Here is a 19,248-nt window from a genome sequence, read left to right on the forward strand (position 1 = left end):
ATTGATGAGCACTCAGATGCTGTGAACAGAGGTGATATTTCTGTTCCCAATGGATACCGAGGCCACCAATTACAAAAGAGGGAATTTTAGAGTTACAGATGATAGATGCTTTAGAAACACTTGTGCTCCAGTTAAATATGTTACACAAATGGCCAGCTTCCAGATCAATAGTGGGAGGACATTTTCAGTGGGAATAACGGAAAAGAATTTTAAAGAGCATTGCTCATGGAATAGTAAAAGAAAAACAGCTATAGATCATGGACTTTTATTCCTGGAATAAACCTTCAAGATCATTTAATCCAACCTCATTACTTACAGATGAAGAAATGTACATGTTATGAATAACAGACCCGAGGAAATAGCCTATTAAAACCAGGCACTATTGGATTGTAGAGAGGGAGAGAGTCCAGAATTGAACATGCAAACTGAAGAGTCTAGTTCGTCTAGTATTGTAATTGAAATCCTGTATGACAACACAACTGAATCTCGTAGATTGAACACTTGCATTTTAGCTTCCAAGCAAAGGTAGTGGAGAGTGACACACCCATAATAGAATGACCAAATGGATATCACCCAGAAGTAAAGTGCTATATAACCAGTGTCAATAAATGGAGGAGATAGCATTTATATTTTAAGTTTTTGGCCTATCAAACTTAATTATTTTAAGAACTAATTACTGTTTTCCATTGGGATAAATGCCCCTCAACACTGTTAAGGAAATAAAGCAAGTTCAAATGTATACAGTGTGAGACTATTTGGCTAAAGTTGTATTATAAAGAACAAGAAAATATTAAAGTTAATTAAAAGATCTGGTGATGAACAATATTTAGATACATGATGAGATAAATAATATATTTCAGAATGCAAACAACTGACCATTTTAAAATCAAAACTATATGAGTTAAGATAGGCTTTTAAATAACAATCCTCTAATCTTAGATAATGCCAATAAAAATCATGAAATGCACATATCAGGTGTGCATGGAGTACATAAAACAAAGTTCATGATTTCATCTTCCTTGGAATTTATCTGTGTAACTGACAAGTAGCGATATATAAACAGCACATGTTTTCTAATTTGATAATAACAATTTAATAAAAACCATTAGCATTTCTGGAGGCAAAAAAAAAGCCCAGGAAATGAGTACTACCAATTATGAGCACCTACTATGTTGCAAGCACATTCAAAACGTCTTTCACAGAGCACTTTCAGTTACCTGTGCCATGGGAGCTATTTTTAGGCCCGTTTTCAAACTTTATAAGGAAGGACCCGTAGGCACAAAGAATTAACAGTTCCTGATTCTTAACATGCTCAGACGGGATCTGTGCCCAAGCAGACATATGCTTGAATTTATGGTTTTAACTAATATTCTACACATGGATCAGAAGATGAAAACCATTGCAACAATAGGAAAATGGTTTTAAAAACCATAGATCAAGACGTCAAAATATCAAACATATTACAATGAAAATAAACATAAGTTTGTTAAACTCATTTTAAAAATAGTTCAGTAATAGATTCATATATTATTTATAGGAAACAATAAGATAAACCAAATTACCGAAAAGTATTAAAAGTAAAGACTGGAGTCTGAGCCTTGAAGGTGCAGGTCTTAAATCCCAGAATTTAAGAGAAAGAAGCAGGAAATCTCTGTGAGTTCAAGGCCAATATGATCTACATGAGTTCTAGGTCAGGCAGGGCTACATAGTAAAACCCTGGCTTTAAAAAAAAGGGGGGGGGGGAGTAAGAACTGGGAGATTACTTGGTGATTAAAGCACTCCTTGAACTACACTGATGACCTAAGTTCAGGTCCCCAGAACCTAGTCAAAAGCACAAGTCAAAAGCAATACTGATACAAATTAAAAAAAGAAATAAAGTACATTGATTAAAAATATAGCAATATGGACTATTTATTAACATGATGGCAAAAATGTCATAGTCATTATTGATGACTGCTGGAAATAATCTTAATATGGGGTATAGGTAAATTATTTAAAAATATTATAAGAAAATATTTGAAAACATTAAAGGTATTCTATTTTTTGAGATAGAATATTTAGTGTTAGGAATAATCTTAAGATGCGCCTCTCCACCGATGCAAATAATTCCAAGAGCCTAAAATATTGGCCATAAGTATCACCTCAGCTTCTTGTCACCCCATATACAAAGAGTCTGGAATGTAATTCCAGCCTCCGGTCTCCATCTTTGGAAGGCCCCCTCCCCTGAGCTCGCCAAACTTTGACCCCTCTCCAGGAAAGGTCAAGACCACGCCCACAGACTATTTAAACTGCTCCCCCGAAAATAAGCATGTAGTCTTCCCTCTTCCTCTTCGGTGGTCCTGTCAGCTTTCCATTTCACCCCCTTGGGCCACCTGAGAGTGCAGACATCCAGTTAAACCTGGATCTCTTTTAATTTGGTTTGATTTGGTCTGATTGGAATTTATGATGGCCGAGAGGCTTGTTTTTAGGAATATTCCTAACATTTTAATGTTAGGAATAATCTTAAAATGTGCATCTCCATAGACAAATTCCAATTAGACCAGATTAGACTGAATTAAAGATGCCCATGTTTAAAAAATGCAGCACTCCCGGGTAGCCAGGAGAGCATGGCAAGAGACCACATGTTCTCGGAGGCAGCTTAAATAGCTTGTGGGAGTGGTCCTCACCCTCCCTGGGGAGGGGTCAGTTCTTGATAGGGGGCATGAGATGAAACTTTCTGCTCCATTGGTGCTCCATTGGTACCCCAAGGATGAATGCCAGGGGATGGGTGATGCTTTCAATCAATCAGTTGGTAAAATATTAATTCTTCCCTAATAGGATTGTAATTCCAGTTAAAATCCCATCAGTACACATGAAGAGTCGTTAACAAATGACCCGTCATATGAATACTAAATAAATTTTCAAAGAAGATATCAAAGAACTGAAAGAAAATATCAACCACCTGATATTAAATTAATATATACATAAACTGATTTTATGGTTATTTTAAGTTAAATTTATTATATATCATAACACATTAATGACAAAGGGAGACATCCATTAAATTACAGCTATTTGACATATATAGTCTCAACTTATATGTGTACATATACAAATTATATAAAAGTATGATTTGAGTAGCAGCCTAGGAACATGGCTGAGTCAGTATTGTGCTTTTCTTACAAGCATGAGCACTAGAATCCAACCGTTAGAACCCACGTAAAAATGCTGGACGTAACAGCATGTACTTTTAACCCCAGCACTGGAGAATAGAAAATGGAAGCATTTCTAGTGTTTGCTGGCTAACTAGCCGAGCCTACTTAAACTCCAGGTCAAGGCACACAGGTATATTGTACACAAACTTGCATGTATGTATACATACGCTCACATACATTAAATGAATTTCATAATTCCTTTACATAAATTGAATACTACACACACAAACAAACACAGCACACACACATATACCTATGTAGTTCAAATGAAGTTATTCCACTTTGGCTGACAATGCTCCCTACAAGAGCCATAGACCAATAAACTACCTTAAGAAAAAAAAAGCCGTAACACAGGCATGGGAAATCTTTTTGCACTGTTGGTCAAGGGGGTCTAGGGACCTCTGACAATATAGGTTATTGTCATTGCCACTGGTTGACTTCCAGAGTATCTGAGCTAGATCTGACCTTAATGTCTACTCCCTGAAGACAAGTTTTATAGTACCAGAAGGTTCTATGTAAGCTTCCAAAGGAGGCAACCAATAGTCCTATATGGTGACAATGCTTAAACCGCAATGATGACCAGTATGGAGGGAAAACCCTAAGGATGCAATAGCAGCACTCATATCTTGGTGGTAATGAAAATCTAATTGAACTAAAGGCATGCTCAACAGAAGGGAGAACATGTCTGATACTGGAAAACTAGGCAGCACCTGGAAATAAGGAAGTGTGAAGGAAAACTTCTGAAAGGTATCTGTGTCTGCAGAGACTGACTGGCTAATTAGAATTTCAGTACTGTGGAAAGATTAAAATGTTGCAAGTCCAGAGTCTAATTACCTTATCTTGGGCTAAAATTTGGGCCTGCTCTATGTCAGAACTAACAATAAAGTCTTTTGGAACCTATTAACTGAGTCCGCCACTAGTTTCCACAAACCTAAAAGCTAACAATGACATCAGATAGCATCCTAGGCCTATAAAAAACCTCGCCACATTTCTCTACACCCATCTCACCTCCCCTATGTACCAATGCATTTAAATTTATTTTTATTTATTTTCTTTTTTTTCTTGCTGATTTTTTTTATTAATTAATTAATTTAATTATTAAAGATTTCTGCCTCTTCCCCGCCATCACCTCCCATTCCCTCCCCCTCCCCCAATCAAGTCTTCCTTCCTCCTCAGCCCAAAGAGCAAGCAGGTTTCTCTGCCCTGTGGGAGGTCCAAGGACCACCCACCTCCATCCAGGTCTATTAAGGTGAGCATCCAAACTACCTGGGCTCCCACAAAGCCATTACAAAGCTTTCCCTTCCTCCCCCTCTTCCAAGCCCCTCCCACACAAAGAGGGAAGGAGGATTGTAATGGTGTCAATGGCACTACAAAAAAACCCACAGAATCAACTAACTTGGGCTCACAGGGGTTCACAGAGACTGGAGCGACAATCAGGGAGCCTGCATGGGACTGACCTAGACCCTCAGCATATGTGTGACAGTTGTGTGGCTTGGTTCTCCAGTAGGATTCCTAGCAGTGAGAGCAGGTTATGATGTCTCTGACTCTGTTGTCTGCTTGGGGGACTCACTTCTCCTGCCAGATAGCCTCATCCAGCCTTGGTGGAGGAGGAAGAATCTGGTCACCAATGCATTTTAAACTTGTTCTGACTTATTACTTTCTTTGTTCTACAAAATAAAAACTTCATGTAACTGCTTACATATTTGAACAAGAAATTTAGGGTAACCTAAATCTGTGGTCCTGGGCCATGTTCGCTAAAAATAGGCCCAGAATAACTATGTCTTATTTCCCTTTAAGATGAGAGCTGTGGTTTTCCTGCATTTACAGAGGTCGTGGATTTCAAAGGAGAAACTACTAGACTATACTAAACCAGCACAATTTCTAGTGGTTTTCTAAATATACAGCTTCAGCTCCATAGATAAGTGTAGCTCTTAACCCTCATCAAAGAAGCTTCTCATTGCAATAGAATGGGAGCATTACAGAAAACCGCTAGACAAGATACAGATAACAAGTGATGGTGTTGTTACATCTACAGCATAACTCCTACACCTGAGGCTGGAGAACATTGTGGGGGAGGGGTGGAAACATTGTAAGAGCCAAAGTACCAGGAATGCTCCTATGAGATTATGTCTCCTAGAGATGACAGAGAAGCTTCACCCATGAATATCTCAGCAATATGGCTACCCAAAGAAGTACAGCCAGATATGCTAGCATGAAAGTGGGGAGGGGGCTATCATGGGGCTTCAACTCTAGAAAAAAATTTACAGGCAAGTAAGAAATGCCAAGAGTGGGTGAAATAGTTTCCCAGGCATGGGTCTCCTAATTGGTTATGCAATACAGAGTGGTGCAATAGTAACTGGACTGAGAAGATTTATTTATAGATTTAGGTGCCTATATACTAGCATTTTTTAAAAAAAATAATTTTGCATCTCAACCACAGCCTCCTCTCCCTCCTCTTCCACTCCCTACCCTTCCTCCCCTCTGCAACCCTCCTCATTCACACCTCCTCTGTATTCACTGAGAAAAGGGCAGGCCTCCCATTAGCATCAGCAAAGCATGGCATATCAAGATGCCATAAGACCAAGCACTTCACCTGTATGAGGAATGGGTTCCCAAGAGCTAGCCAAAGCACCAAGAACAGCACTTGCTCCCATTCCCAGGATTCTCACAAATAGACAAGCTACACAACTGTCACATATATACAGAGGGCCTAGGTCAGTCCCATGAAGGCTTCCCGGTACGTGGTTCAGACTCTGAGTTCCCATGAGCCACGTTAGCTGCTTGTGTGGGTTTTCCTGTGATGTCCCTGAACCCCCAGGCTCCTACAATCCCTCCACCTTCTCCTTATCAGGACTTCCTGAGCTCAGTCCAATGTTTTGTCTCTGAATCTGCTTCCTTCAGTTACTGGATGAAGGCTCTTCAATGGCAATAGTAGTAGTCAGTCTGGTCACAGGAGACGGCCGGTTCAGGCTATGCATCTACTACTGCCAGAACTCTTAACTGGGGCCATCCTTAAACTCCTGGGGATCAGATGTCTTAGCTGGGGCCATCCTTACAGAGTTTCCATTGATTGTATCAGGCTTCTACCTGGCCCCATAAAGTCTCCCTTTCTAGTCATCTCTCTCAGTACTGCCCCCCTCCCTCCACCCTGCAACTACATCCCTCACATTCCTATACCTACCTCCCTCCAATTCACCCTCTATTCCCCTTTATTAGGGAGATCCAAGCATCCTCCCTTGGATGCTCCTTGATCTCTTCAATTTTCTTTTCCAAGGGAGATACAAGTGTCCTATCTTGGGCCCTCCTTGTTACCTACGCCTCTCTGGGTCTGTGCTTTGCAACATGGTTTTCCTTTACTTTATAGTTAGTAGCCACTTACGAATGAGTACACACACTGTTGTCTTTCTGGGCATGGGTTATCTTATTCAGGATAATTTTTTTTCTGGTTCCATCCATTTGCTTTCAAATTTCCTGATGTCATTGAACAAACAAGCTTTTCTGAAAGCATACACACACACACACACACACACACACGAGAACTCAGGTGCATTTGTGTATGCATACATTGGTGCAAGTACATGTTGGTTATCAATAACAACTAAAGAAAAAGATGCCATTATTTCAGGAGGGAGCAAGGGGAAGGGTTCAAGGAAAGGGTTGCAGAGAGTAAAAGCAAGAGGAAAAGTGAAAAATTATATTTTCATTTTTTAAAAAGATTTAAGTATAGTTGGGTGGTGGTGGTGCACACCTTTAATCACAGCACTAAGGCAGGCAGATCTCTATGAGTTTGAGGCCAGCATGATCTACAGAGTTAGTTCTAGGGACAGCAAAGGCTACACAAAGAAACCATGACTCCAAACACCAAAGCAAAACAAAACAAAACAGTTAAGTATAAAAAACTTCTAACTATGATATCAAAGAGGTATATGCAAACATAGATAAATGATGAACATTCAAAACCAACTTTGAAAGAAGAGAAAGGAAGAAAGGAGAGAAAAAGAATTTTCAGGCAATAGGCAAAAAGAACAACAAAGTTAAAGTAAACCGAGAGCAGACTGTGTTAGGAACCAGTAGGATCTGGCCAACTTTGCCACTCTCTAAGACGTTCTTCTCCAAACACCCATTCAGAAATCTAGAATAACTGATTAGCTCTTTTTTATGTTGGAAGTGAAGAATCTCTAAAATATTAAGAAAACCTCTACCATGAAAAGCAGATCAATATAAAAAAGAATCTAAAAGCAGAAGTAACTTAGCCAGAACCTTTCAATAAATTCTATGGAAATATAAAAATATATTCAATAAAGAAAAAGCTGTTAATATTTTCTTTTTGTCTTTTCGAGACAGGGTTTCTCTGTGGTTTTGGAGCCTGTCCTGGAACTAGCTCTTGTAGACCAGGCTGGTCTCGAACTCACAGAGATCCGCCTGCCTCTGCCTCCCGAGTACTGGGATTAAAGGCGTGCGCCACCACCGCCCGGCTTGTTAATATTTTTAAAATAAAGGAATAGCATCATAGAAACTAAGATAATTATAATAGAACTGTGAAATTAGGAGGGTTAAAAGTTAAAGCTAAAAATATTGTCCAAATGTAGAACAAAAACTGGGAAAATTATAAATTAAAGGTAAAATTAGAGATAAAGCATTAGAGGTAAGATTAGGAAGTTTAAAGATTAAATTATTAGAACATTAAGAAAGAGAGAAGATAATATTTTAATGCAAAAGTTAATTTCTTAGGTCTACTGTGGTTTTGTTTAAGTGTTCTCCCCAAAAGTCCATGTCTTAAAGACCTGATCATTAGTCTGGGGTGCAACTGGGAAATGCTAAAACTCATAAGAGGTAGGATCTAAAAGCAGGAAATGAGGTCATTAGGAGTTATGTCTTTGAGAGGATATTGAAATCCTCTTTTCTTCTCTCAGCCTTCTCACTCCTATAACATAAGCAGATCGTCTCCTGTGTGTTTTTCTCTTTTTGTGTTGTCTTGCCCTAGGTCCAAATACAAAGGGTCCAACCACCACGGATAGAAACCTGCAAAACTAACGAAAAATAAGGCTTTCCTCATAACTTGATTATTTTTGTCACGTTAACAGAAAATTACTACAATCTAGCAGCAGGATACATAGAGAAGCATCCTGCCGCATCTTTGTGACAATAGACAATTTCCCTTTGTTGCCACACATCTTTGTGTCAATCGTGCTATTGAAATGCTCTGCTATTTACAAATTCCAAGGTACTAAACTCCACATTCAGAAAGATTAAATGCTAAGCTAAAGCCAGTTACAGTTTTAGCATGGATAAGGGAAGACTCCCAGAGGCTCCAACCCTATTGAAGCAGTTCTTGGCAGTTGACAGCTGCTGAGGAAGGGTCACTCTTTGGGGATTTGGCCACTGGTAGGTTACTTATGCCCCAATGGCTAGTCACATATCCATGTGCATTTAGGAAGCACTAGTTGGGTTAAGAGGGTTATTAATAACAAAATTCATAATAAAAAGAAAACATGAAACTGGATAGGAGATGGGGTAGGATGCACCAAAGAAAGTTTGAGGGAGATAGTGGATAGATATGATCAATAAACTTTGTACACATGTATGAAACTTATCTTTAAATTAATTCAAGTTTTATGTATATTATATCACAATTTTTAAAAAATGGGCAGGCAAATGTATCAGAAGGTAAATATTCAGTCTTACATGGTAGGAGAAAACTGACTTCCACAATTGTCTACTGGCCTCCATATATACGTATACACACACACTGTGGCACACATACTCCTCGCATGTATATCTGTACGTATATTAATTAATTGATAGCTAAACAAATGTTTAAAAATCAAATCAAAGTATACTATTAGGGAACTATTATAAAGTCAAACATTTAAGCTGTTCCCATTCTGTTTAAAAAGGAACAAATAAAAAACATTTAACATTTCCAAATACGTATGTACTGATACACACACATGAAAGCACATGTTGGTTTTTATTCAATATTTAACATTGTGTCCATACTTCACATTAACCTGATGTACACAGGATTTCATCCAGATAATCATGTGACTGTATGTGGTAACTTTAGGCTACAATTTTATTTAAAATGTCTTTAAGTTCATAGTATTCAGTTATAATTACCCTAGCATCATTTGCCTTACAATTATATGGCCCAACATAATTACTAATGTTCAGAAATTAAATATCAAATTAAGAGTACTTGCGTAGTCTTAGGAGCTTTGCATACTTTAAGTACAATGTTCAGCATGTTAACTTTACAATTGCATATGTTTAGAATACAAATCAATGAAAGAATGTGTCCTCTAGTTTTCTCTGATGAATGACTCTCCTTATCTTTCTGTCCTGCTATTATCTTTTTATCAGGTTGGAAGCAAACTAGAAAAAGTTATCTTCAAATCCATCTCAACCCTGAAAGAGGGTTTGCCTTACATCAACAGTTGGTGAGGATGCAACTATTTATGGCCTTTAAGCAGAAGATTTTATAAGCTCCCTGATAACACAGGTCTGTCTGTGCTGACTATCTCCTGCTTTTAAGTAAACAACATTCTTCACTTTTTCTTTTCTTTCTTTTGGCTTGGCCTTAAATGGAAAAACAAACAGTTGAAATCCGTGTCTTAAGTTCCAACCACTGTTCAGTTTTCTCATTAAAGAAATATGTTTAAATCAATTAAAGTTTAAAAACTATTATCTCATAAACACCATTATTTCATTTATGTGAAATTCTAGAAAAGGAACTACTTTAGTTGCAGTGAGAAGACCAGCAGCTGGACAGGTGATTTACCCTGAAAGGCCACAAGGGTAATTTTTCAATGGGAGTTATGCTAACAGATTATATATAATACTACAATTCTCTATACTATACACTGGAAATGGGTGAATATTATTTTGTAATCTTCAAAATTTCCATCTTCAGAGTATACCTAAGATTCAATCAAGTGACAGGAATTATGTCAGGGTAAGATTGTTTAGTCATTTGCATAGGGTTAGTTATACTTACTGTCAGCAATTATTTCATTATTTCAGTATATAAATGTTACTGCTGAAGAGAAATATTTTATTCCCTTCAAAATTCAAAACTGTTTGGGGATACATTTCCAGAAAGATAATAAGACCAAATGATACAGGCACTCTTTTAAAACATTATTCTTTTATTTTTTAAGAAAACAAACTTTTGTTTTTATTTTACATACCATTCTCAGTTTCCACTCCCTCCCCTCCTCCCATTCCCACCACCTACCCCTCCTCTCACCCCCCCCCATCCAGTCTTCAAAGAGGGTAAGGCACATTGCTTTGGGGAAGGTCCAAGTCCCTCCTTACTATATCTAGGCTGAGCAAGGTATCCCTCCAAAGAGAATATGTTCCCCAAAAGCCAGTACATGCAGTAGGGACAAATCCTGGTCCCACTGCCAGTGGCCTCTTAGTCTGTCCCAGCCATGCAACTGTCAACCAGATTAAAGGGGCTAATTTGGACCTATGCTTCTTCCTTCCCTGTCCGGCTGGAGTTGGCAAGCCCCAACTGTTTCAGTGGGTGACCCCATCATGGTCTTGACCTCTTTGCTCATATTCTCACTCCTCCCACTCTTCAAATGCACTTTGGGAGCTCGGAATACAGGCATTCTTAATGTACTTGCCCAAGTGGATTCTTATAAAAATTTATACTAATTTACATTGTCTCTAACATTAATATCATTTTCATGTCTCTAGAATTGAGTATTACTGTCTTTTTAACTCAATGACTTTACAATGACCTTTTCTTATGGTCTTTCAACAGAGAGAGAGAATGGTGAATGGAAAACAGGGAATAAAGACAATAAAGATGTTTTTAATAGTTTGACACACAAAAGTTGGAGGATGTTGAAAGCTAATAGTTTTTAAACTTTAATTGATTTAAACATATTTCTTTAATGAGAAAATTGTACAATGGTTGGAACTTAAGACACGGATTTCAACTGTTTCTTTTTCCATTTAAGGCCAAGCCAAAAGAAAGAAAAGAAAAAGTGAAGAATGTTGTTTACTTAAAAGCAGGAGATAGTCAGCACAGACAGACCTGTGTTATCAGGGAGCTTATAAAATCTTCTGCTTAAAGGCCATAAATAGTTGCATCCTCACCAACTGTTGATGTAAGGCAAACCCTCTTTCAGGGTTGAGATGGATTTGAAGATAACTTTCTAGTTTGCTTCCAACCTGATAAAGAGATAATAGCAGGACAGAAGAAAGATAAGGAGAGTCATTCATCAGAGAAAACTAGAGGACACATTCTTTCATTGATTTGTATTCTAAACATATGCAATTGTAAAGTTAACATGCTGAACATTGTACTTAAAGTATGCAAAGCTCCTAAGACTACGCAAGTACTCTTAATTTGATGTTTAATTTCTGAACATTAGTAATGTATGTTTGGGTGTGGCCCCAGTCAGCTAGAGTAATGAATTTCAATTGGCTACAAATTTCTGAGTGGTCATCTCTACTGGACTGCCCATAACAGTACATTCCCATATTAGTTCTGTTCCAAAGACCTTCCTTTAGTAGCTTATACATACATTACACATATCAACTTCTCAACCTCATCTATAAAATTCCTTCTTGCTTTTATTTCTTTTTTTAAAAAAAACTTGAGGAAGGAGAAAACAAATGCAATACTCAGCTAATGGAAGAAACTCAGTTTCCCCTCATAATTTGGACTCCAGAGTTAATCATTTTAGTGGCTCTCCCGACAGAATGCTTCAATTTGTCCCCTTTGACCTCTTGTCAGGCTCTAACCTGTAGTAATCCTTACGTTGTCCACTAGTAATGTGAAGTAGAACCAAAATTAGCTCTCTTGCCCTTCTTCATGACCATATTCAAAGTCATAATGTCCTATTGGTTCTCCCTCACTAAAATTCTCAAAAATTCAAATGCCAATCCCACTCCATTGTCTTCACTGTCACTGCCTTGCTAAAAATCATCATCTTTCAAATGGCCTATTGTAACCCACCAAAAGTCTTTTCATTGTGAGGACCTTTTCACTTGCACCATCTCCTACAGCCACCTAGCTTCCCACTTGAAAATACAAACTGCACCTCTCCCATGGAAAACTTTCCAATGGTTCTCCATTGTTTATGGATTACTTAGAACTACATCCTACTGACTCCTGAACCTGAGACTTTCCTCAACCTCATGTCCTTGTATTACTCCCTACTAATTGCTCATACAAAAAGCATCACTATTGCGGAGCAAACTTATTCCACTTCTGTAGCCCATGTTTTATTTTTATATATTCTTTACTCTGCCTAATTCAGATCATAAATACCCACATATATCTATCAGTCAAGGCCCTTAGGTCCAAATTATGTCCACCAAAGGGGACATTGAGGACATCAATGGCTCATACTGAGTGGTATGGGGGAACCTATAAAATCTCCAGAAGAATCATGAACCAGCTTATATACTCTCTTCCCAGGAAAACTGCTGAAGTACTGTAGCTTCCATCATATGACTGCAGCTCTTCCCACTCCTTTATACCTCACGGTAAAGCTCTGCTTCTATCATCAGAAGGCAAAATGCCGCGTGTCTGCGCTCTATGCGCTAGAACCCAGTGCGCGAGCTTCCTGCAAGGGGCTGGAGGTTGAGAATACACACGCAGAGATAGACCGACACACAGACCTTCCAACACTGGTACCCAAAAGCCCCTCTTTAATAGCACCATGGAGGCTTAAATACCCTGCAGTCAATGGCCAACAGGTGAAAATCCCATCCTCTGATCCTCTAGGCAAAGCACAGCTTCTAGTAACTTCAATTAGAAGGCTCTAGACAGGGAAGAGCAGCTGAAGGCCAGGACTTAATTGGTCCCAACATCTCCCCCCTAAATTTTTTATAAAACATAAGACCCTCCTGTCTTAGGTCATCTCAGAAGAGTAAATCCTGAGCCTTCTTTGGGAGACCCCTTCCCTGTCTTAGGCGGGCCCTCTTCTGTAGAAGTTGCCCGTCTAAGGAGGAGTCTTCATTGTTGGTGCAGTATTTGCAACCAAACTTAGAGTACGTTCAAGTTACTGGCCAATAGGCTCAGAAGGACTTGCTAAGTGACCATATGCTGCATTCTCACGGGTTGTCTGATCTTACACAGGATTCAGAGATGAATGCCCATGGCAACAGGCGTTAAGATTGCCAGCAATAGGGTCCCCAGTTACCACTGGACCCAGCCTCCCATTTGGGCTATGGTATTCTACCAACCCTTTGGCTAAAACAGTTACAATCTGGTGTGCTAATTGTAACATTTCAAGGGCTATTCCTTTTGAAAATGACCAGGAGTTCCGCAATTAAAACAATGACGGCCTCCGGCTCTCTCTCCTAGTGCTCTTATGTTTCTCCAAGGTTGAATAGCTGCCGCTATAACCTGGCCTTGAATGAAATTCCTATCTATATCTCTACATATCCTGATATATTCATTTAAACTCTTTGTTTTGTGAGGGCGTAATGCTTCCTTACAATATCTATTGGCATTTTCAAACACAAGTTGCTTTATTATAGGCATGGCTGTTGTCTCACCTGCAAACAATCTACCTGCTACTTGTAACAGTCTGTCTACATAAATCTTGGAATGGTTCAGATGGTCCTTGTAGAACTTTTGATAATTGATCCCCAGCTGCTTTGTTAGGTAGGGCCTTCCACGCTTTAGTGGCAGCAGCAGCTATTTGGGTGAATACTCCTGGATCATACAGAATTTGTTGCTGCAAATTGGCATAAGCCCAAGCCCCAGTTAACATATCTAAATTACGTTGAGCTTGACCCACTAGAGCATTTAACTGGGCCGTTTGCTTACAATTTTCCTGATATTCCCCTCGCCATAGGAGATAATCTCCCCCAGATAAGACATCATGACATAATTGTTGCCAATCACTTGGTGTTAAATTCATAGCAGAGAAAGATTCTACCATAGTCAACGTGAAGGGTGCTTGAGTCCCATATGCAGCTACAGCTTCCTTTAATTGTTTCATTTCTTTAAATTGTATTGCTAAATGTTGGTGAATTATTTGCCCTGGGTTGTTAGTGTCTGGCACCTCCATCACCAGTGCAACCACGTGTACGGGATGGAAACAAACTCCCTTGTTTTGTTCAGTGCCAGAGCCCCTACTCAACTGAGACCACCAACCTTCATCACCATAAGCTGGTAAGGCCGAGGGAGTTGGGTGTGAATCTTTTCTTACTTTGTTTTCTCCATTTCCTTAAGAGATTTCATATTTCCTTACATATGATCTCTTCCTCTTCTGATGAATCCTCACTATCCTCATTATCCTCCACAAACTCTAAATCATCAAACTCCTCCCTATCGACTGACTCTTTTTCTGAACAGAGAAAAGATACCTCCCATCTTAACTCCTCAATATGTCCCCATCGGCCAGGAACGATTCTGTCTGCTTACCTCTCTCGGTGGCGGGGCTTCCGAGGGCGACCTCTCAGCGTTCCCTAGTTCCCCATATCTCAGAGGGACCTCCAATTGCCGCGCACCACGACCCTGGTCTGCGCTCTACCCGCTAGAACCCAGTTCGCGAGCTTCCTGCAAGGGGCTGGAGGTTGAGAATACACACGCAGAGATAGACCGACACACAGACCTTCCAACACTGGTACCCAAAAGCCCCTCTTTAATAGCACCATGGAGGCTTAAATACCCTGCAGTCAATGGCCAACAGGTGAAAATCCCATCCTCTGATCCTCTAGGCAAAGCACAGCTTCTAGTAACTTCAATTAGAAGGCTCTAGACAGGGAAGAGCAGCTGAAGGCCAGGACTTAATTGGTCCCAACAGCAAAACTCATAATCTGCTACCTATCTGGCTCTTTTATACATCAGTATTTCCTATGGGACCCTCTTACTGCAGGAACCTAGGCCACAGAGGAGCTTTGAGCTCTCAGTGACACAGGAGAAGAACACTTTTTTTTAATTAATTTATTTATTTATTAAAGATTTCTGCCTCCTCCTCGCCACCGCTTCCCATTTCCCTCCCCTCCCCCAATCAAGTCCCCCTCCCTCATCAGCCCTAAGAGAAATCAGGGTTCCCTGCCCTGTGGGAAGTCCAAGGGCCCCCCCACCTCCATCCAGGTCTAGAAAGGTGAGCATCCAAACTGCCTAGGCTCCCACAAAGCCAGTACGTGCAGTAGGATCAAAAACCCATTGCCATTGTTCTTGAGTTCTCAGTAGTCCTCATTGTCTGCTATGTTCAGCGAGTCCGGAACACTTTTAAGTTCAGTACTAAGGAGAAAAAGCAACTTCCCGATGAGTTAAAGAGAATGTAGAGTCAGGCAACTAGAAAATTTGTCAAGCATCTATATGTTCTTGTATTCTTTCTTTTTTTAAAGAAATTTGCGTCTGAGGCAGTCTTAAGATGTTGCTCAGGTTAGCCTGGTCTTGAGCTTCTTGTCATCTCGGACTCTGCCTCTTCAGTGTTGGGGTTATAAGCATGGTTTTCTTTCCTCTTTGTGGACTTAATTCATAATTTAAAACTTGTCAGTGCTTTCTCAAGCATTTGGCTTCCAACTTTATGGAGCATACCTCCACTACAGTCCTTCACGTACTCTCCTAAAATTCTGCACTTGCATCTCCTTCAGAAGCTCCATAAAACCCTTGATTATCATGGCTCTACCTGATTTTTCTTGCATTATTCTCTTACCTCATGTAACCAATGCCCAGCACATGGCACAGAATTCTTTGAGGGGTGCATGAGTAAAACCTAAAGAAGCACTAATTTAAATTATCTTTATCCATAAATGTTTTAGTAATATAAGTTTACCTGAAATGATTTTCCCTGTCCCCCAGGTCAAGAGAAAAATTAACTTCTATTCTAATAATATAATAATGTATAGAGTTCTTAACCAATAGTATGTGGTTTTTCTAAAATGGGCAAGGGAAATTGGACTCTAGCACAAGTCTTCCCAAGACTTACTAAAACAGTCAGGATTCCCTGACGACATTAACAAAGATGTAACTATGAAATGGAACAGAGTAATAGAGAAGACATCAGAGTAGAGACCTCAACTGTAGAAGTCATTTTAAGTGAATTCTGTATGTTTTGTTAATGACCATGGGGTTCACATTGATATTATTTTCCTTTTACTTTACCATCATAAAGTGGTCCCCATAGATTTGCTGACAGCTTCATGAGCTGATTGTGACAATACTCTATGTCCAATGAAAAGAAATAGGCAAGGAGGGAATATATATCTTTTAACATGAACACAAAGAGAATAGTTAATAATTAGAAAAATATATGTTTAACTTATTGAAAGAGCATTTGGTTATCCAGAGCCTATTCAAAATATTTAGCATCTGTCTTTGCTAGCCACTCAGAATAGGGTTTTTAAGAAAGAGTTTCTACCAGTGGCCTGGCAAAATGGCTCACATGGTGTGAGCGCTGATTGGTAATCTTGATACCCTGAGCTCAATTCCTAGGACCCAAATGGTGGAAAGAGAGAACTAACACCCACAAGGCATCTTCTAATCTCAAAACATGCACACAGACCCGACCCAGACACACAAAAATAAATAAATATATTATTTTACATGTAAAAGAAGTTAGCAAGCTTTAAAATAAAAGATTCCAATACAATTCAACCCAAAGATATATCAATTTGATATTTACATGCAGAGAAATGATGATATTCAAATATTAAAATTTTTCCTTCATAATGAAACCACTATGCTTTCATAAGCACAAAAATTATTGTATACACAATAAAAACAATGCAATTTATAAAGTACTCTAACCTTAGATCTAAGCCATAGTATTTTACAAAGCATTCATTACAGCTGTGTGTTACGATAATCTCTTAGTTTCTTTTCTGTTGCTGTAATAAAATACCCACAATACCGACTAAGGAGAATGGATATATTCAAGTTCATAATTCCAGTCCGTCAAGACAAGAAAGCTGAGGCATCAGGAACTTGGTGGTCATATGAGGTCCACAAAGAAATTAATGCATGTAAGATAGTAATTGGCTTGCTTTCACTACTTTTACACAATCCAGCTCAGATAATGGCCCCATCCTCATTTAAGATGGACCTTCCCACATCAATTAACATGATAAAGACAATCTCACCCTCAGACCCTAACCTTAATCTAGATAACCCCTCACAAATACGAAGGCCTGCTGCCTCCAAGGTCTCAAGATGACAGCTAGAACTGCTCATACCAGACACGTGCATTCCATTTGTGTCTTTCTTGTGTGTTCAGAACTAAGCATGCAGTAGTGTTGTGCAATGCAACAGGGATGAGTGGTGCCAGAAACACATCAGAATAATTATCCATTTGATTTTGAGATAAAATTTGGCATTCTTGTTTATGGCTAGAATCCATTAATGAATGAGTACATACCATATTCATATTTTTGGGTCTGGGTTATCTCACTCAGGACAGTGTTTTCTACTTTCATCCATTTGCATACAAAATTCAAGATGTCATTGTTGTTTTACCGCTGAGTAGTACTCTAATGTGTAGATGTGCCACACTTTCTTTATCCATTCTTCCATTGAGGGACATCTAGGTTGTTTCCAGGTTCTAGCTATTACAAATAATGCTGCAGTGAACATAGTTGAACAAATGCTTTTGTAGTATAATTGGGCATCTCTTGGGTATGTTCCCAAGAGTGGTATGGCTGGATCCTAAGGTAGGTTGACTCCCAATTTTCTGAGAAATTGCTCCACTGATTTTCAAAGTGGTTGCACAAGTTTGCATTCCCACCAGCAATGGATGAGTGTTCCCCTTACTTCACATCCTCTCCAGCATAAACTATCATTAGTGTTTTTGATTTTAGCCATTCTGACAGGTGTAAGATGGTATCTCAAAAGTTTTTTTGATTTGTACTTCCCTGACAGGTAAGGAAGTTGAACATGTCCTTAAGTATCTTTTGGCCATTTGAAACTCTTCTGTTGAGAATTCTCTATTCAGTTAAGTACCCCATTTTTTGATTGGGCTATTTAGAATTTTAATGTCTAGTTTCTTGTGTTCTTTATATATTTTGGATATCAGACCTTTGTCTGAAGTGGGGTTGGTGAAGATCTTCTCCCATTCAGCAGGATACCTTTCTGTCTTAATGACTGTGTCCTTTGCTTTATAGAAGCTTCTCAGTTTCAGGAGGTCCCTCCCATTTATTCATTGTTGCTCTTATTGTCTGTGTTACTGGGGTTATACGTACATTGAGCCTATAGTTTGTGATCCTAGAGAAGTTAAGTAATAAGGTGAACTCAAAGAAAAACATATATAGATCCTCCTGGAAATTGGAAGGAGACAAGATCACCAGGCAAAAGTTTGGAGCATGGAGGTGGGGGGAAGGGGAGAGGAGGAGATGGTGGGGAGGAGAGGGTTGGGAAGAGCTTGGGGGAATGAGATGGTTGAGATGGAGAAAGAGTGGATATGGGAGCAGGGAAGGAGATATCTTAATTGAGGGAGCCATTTGGGGATTGGCAAGAGGCTTGGCTCTGGAGGGGTTCCCAGAAGTCCACAAGGATGACCCCAGCTAGGACCCTGGGCAGTGGAAGAGATGGTGCCTGAACTGACCTTGTCCCGTAGTCAGACTGATGACTATCTTGAATTTCACCATAGAACCTTTGTCCAGCGATGGATGGAGATCGAGACAGAGACACATATTGGAACACTGGACTGAGCTCCAAAGGTCCAGTTGAAGAGCAGAAGGAGGGAAAATATGAGCAAGGAAGTCAGGACCACAAGGGATTGGTCCACCCACTGAGATAGTGTGCCTGAGCTAATGGGAGCTCACCAAATCCAGCTGGACTGGGACTGAACAAGCATGGGATCAAATTGGACCCTCTGAACATGACTGACAATTGGGGCAGACTGAGGGGCCAATGATAATGGCACTGGGATTTGTCTCTACTGCATGTACTGGCTTTTTGGGATCCTGTTCTATTTGGATGTACACCTTCCTAAGCCTAGATGGAGGGGGGAGGTCCTTGGACTTCCCACAGGGCAAGGTACCTTGCCCTCTCTTAGGACTGGAGAGGGGTGAGGGAGAGGGTGGGGGAGCGGGAGGGAAGTGGGAGGAGGGGAGGAAGTGGAAATTTTGATTG

The 19,248-nt window shown here is 39.6% G+C and overlaps 1 protein-coding gene across 1 annotated transcript in view; it reads right to left on the reverse strand.

Annotated features, from left to right (window-relative positions):
- Positions 1-14,748, reverse strand: part of LOC130867893 (ubiquitin-conjugating enzyme E2 N-like) — a 43,655-nt gene extending 28,907 nt beyond the window's left edge. The window contains exon 1 of the mRNA XM_057760118.1: positions 14,593-14,748. The gene's annotated coding sequence lies outside the window, so the exon portion shown is untranslated. The remainder of the gene's footprint in view (positions 1-14,592) is intronic.
- Positions 14,749-19,248: the final 4,500 nt, after the last annotated feature.

This window comes from Chionomys nivalis, chromosome X (assembly GCF_950005125.1).
Source record: "Chionomys nivalis chromosome X, mChiNiv1.1, whole genome shotgun sequence".
NCBI classification, from domain to species: domain Eukaryota; kingdom Metazoa; phylum Chordata; class Mammalia; order Rodentia; family Cricetidae; genus Chionomys; species Chionomys nivalis.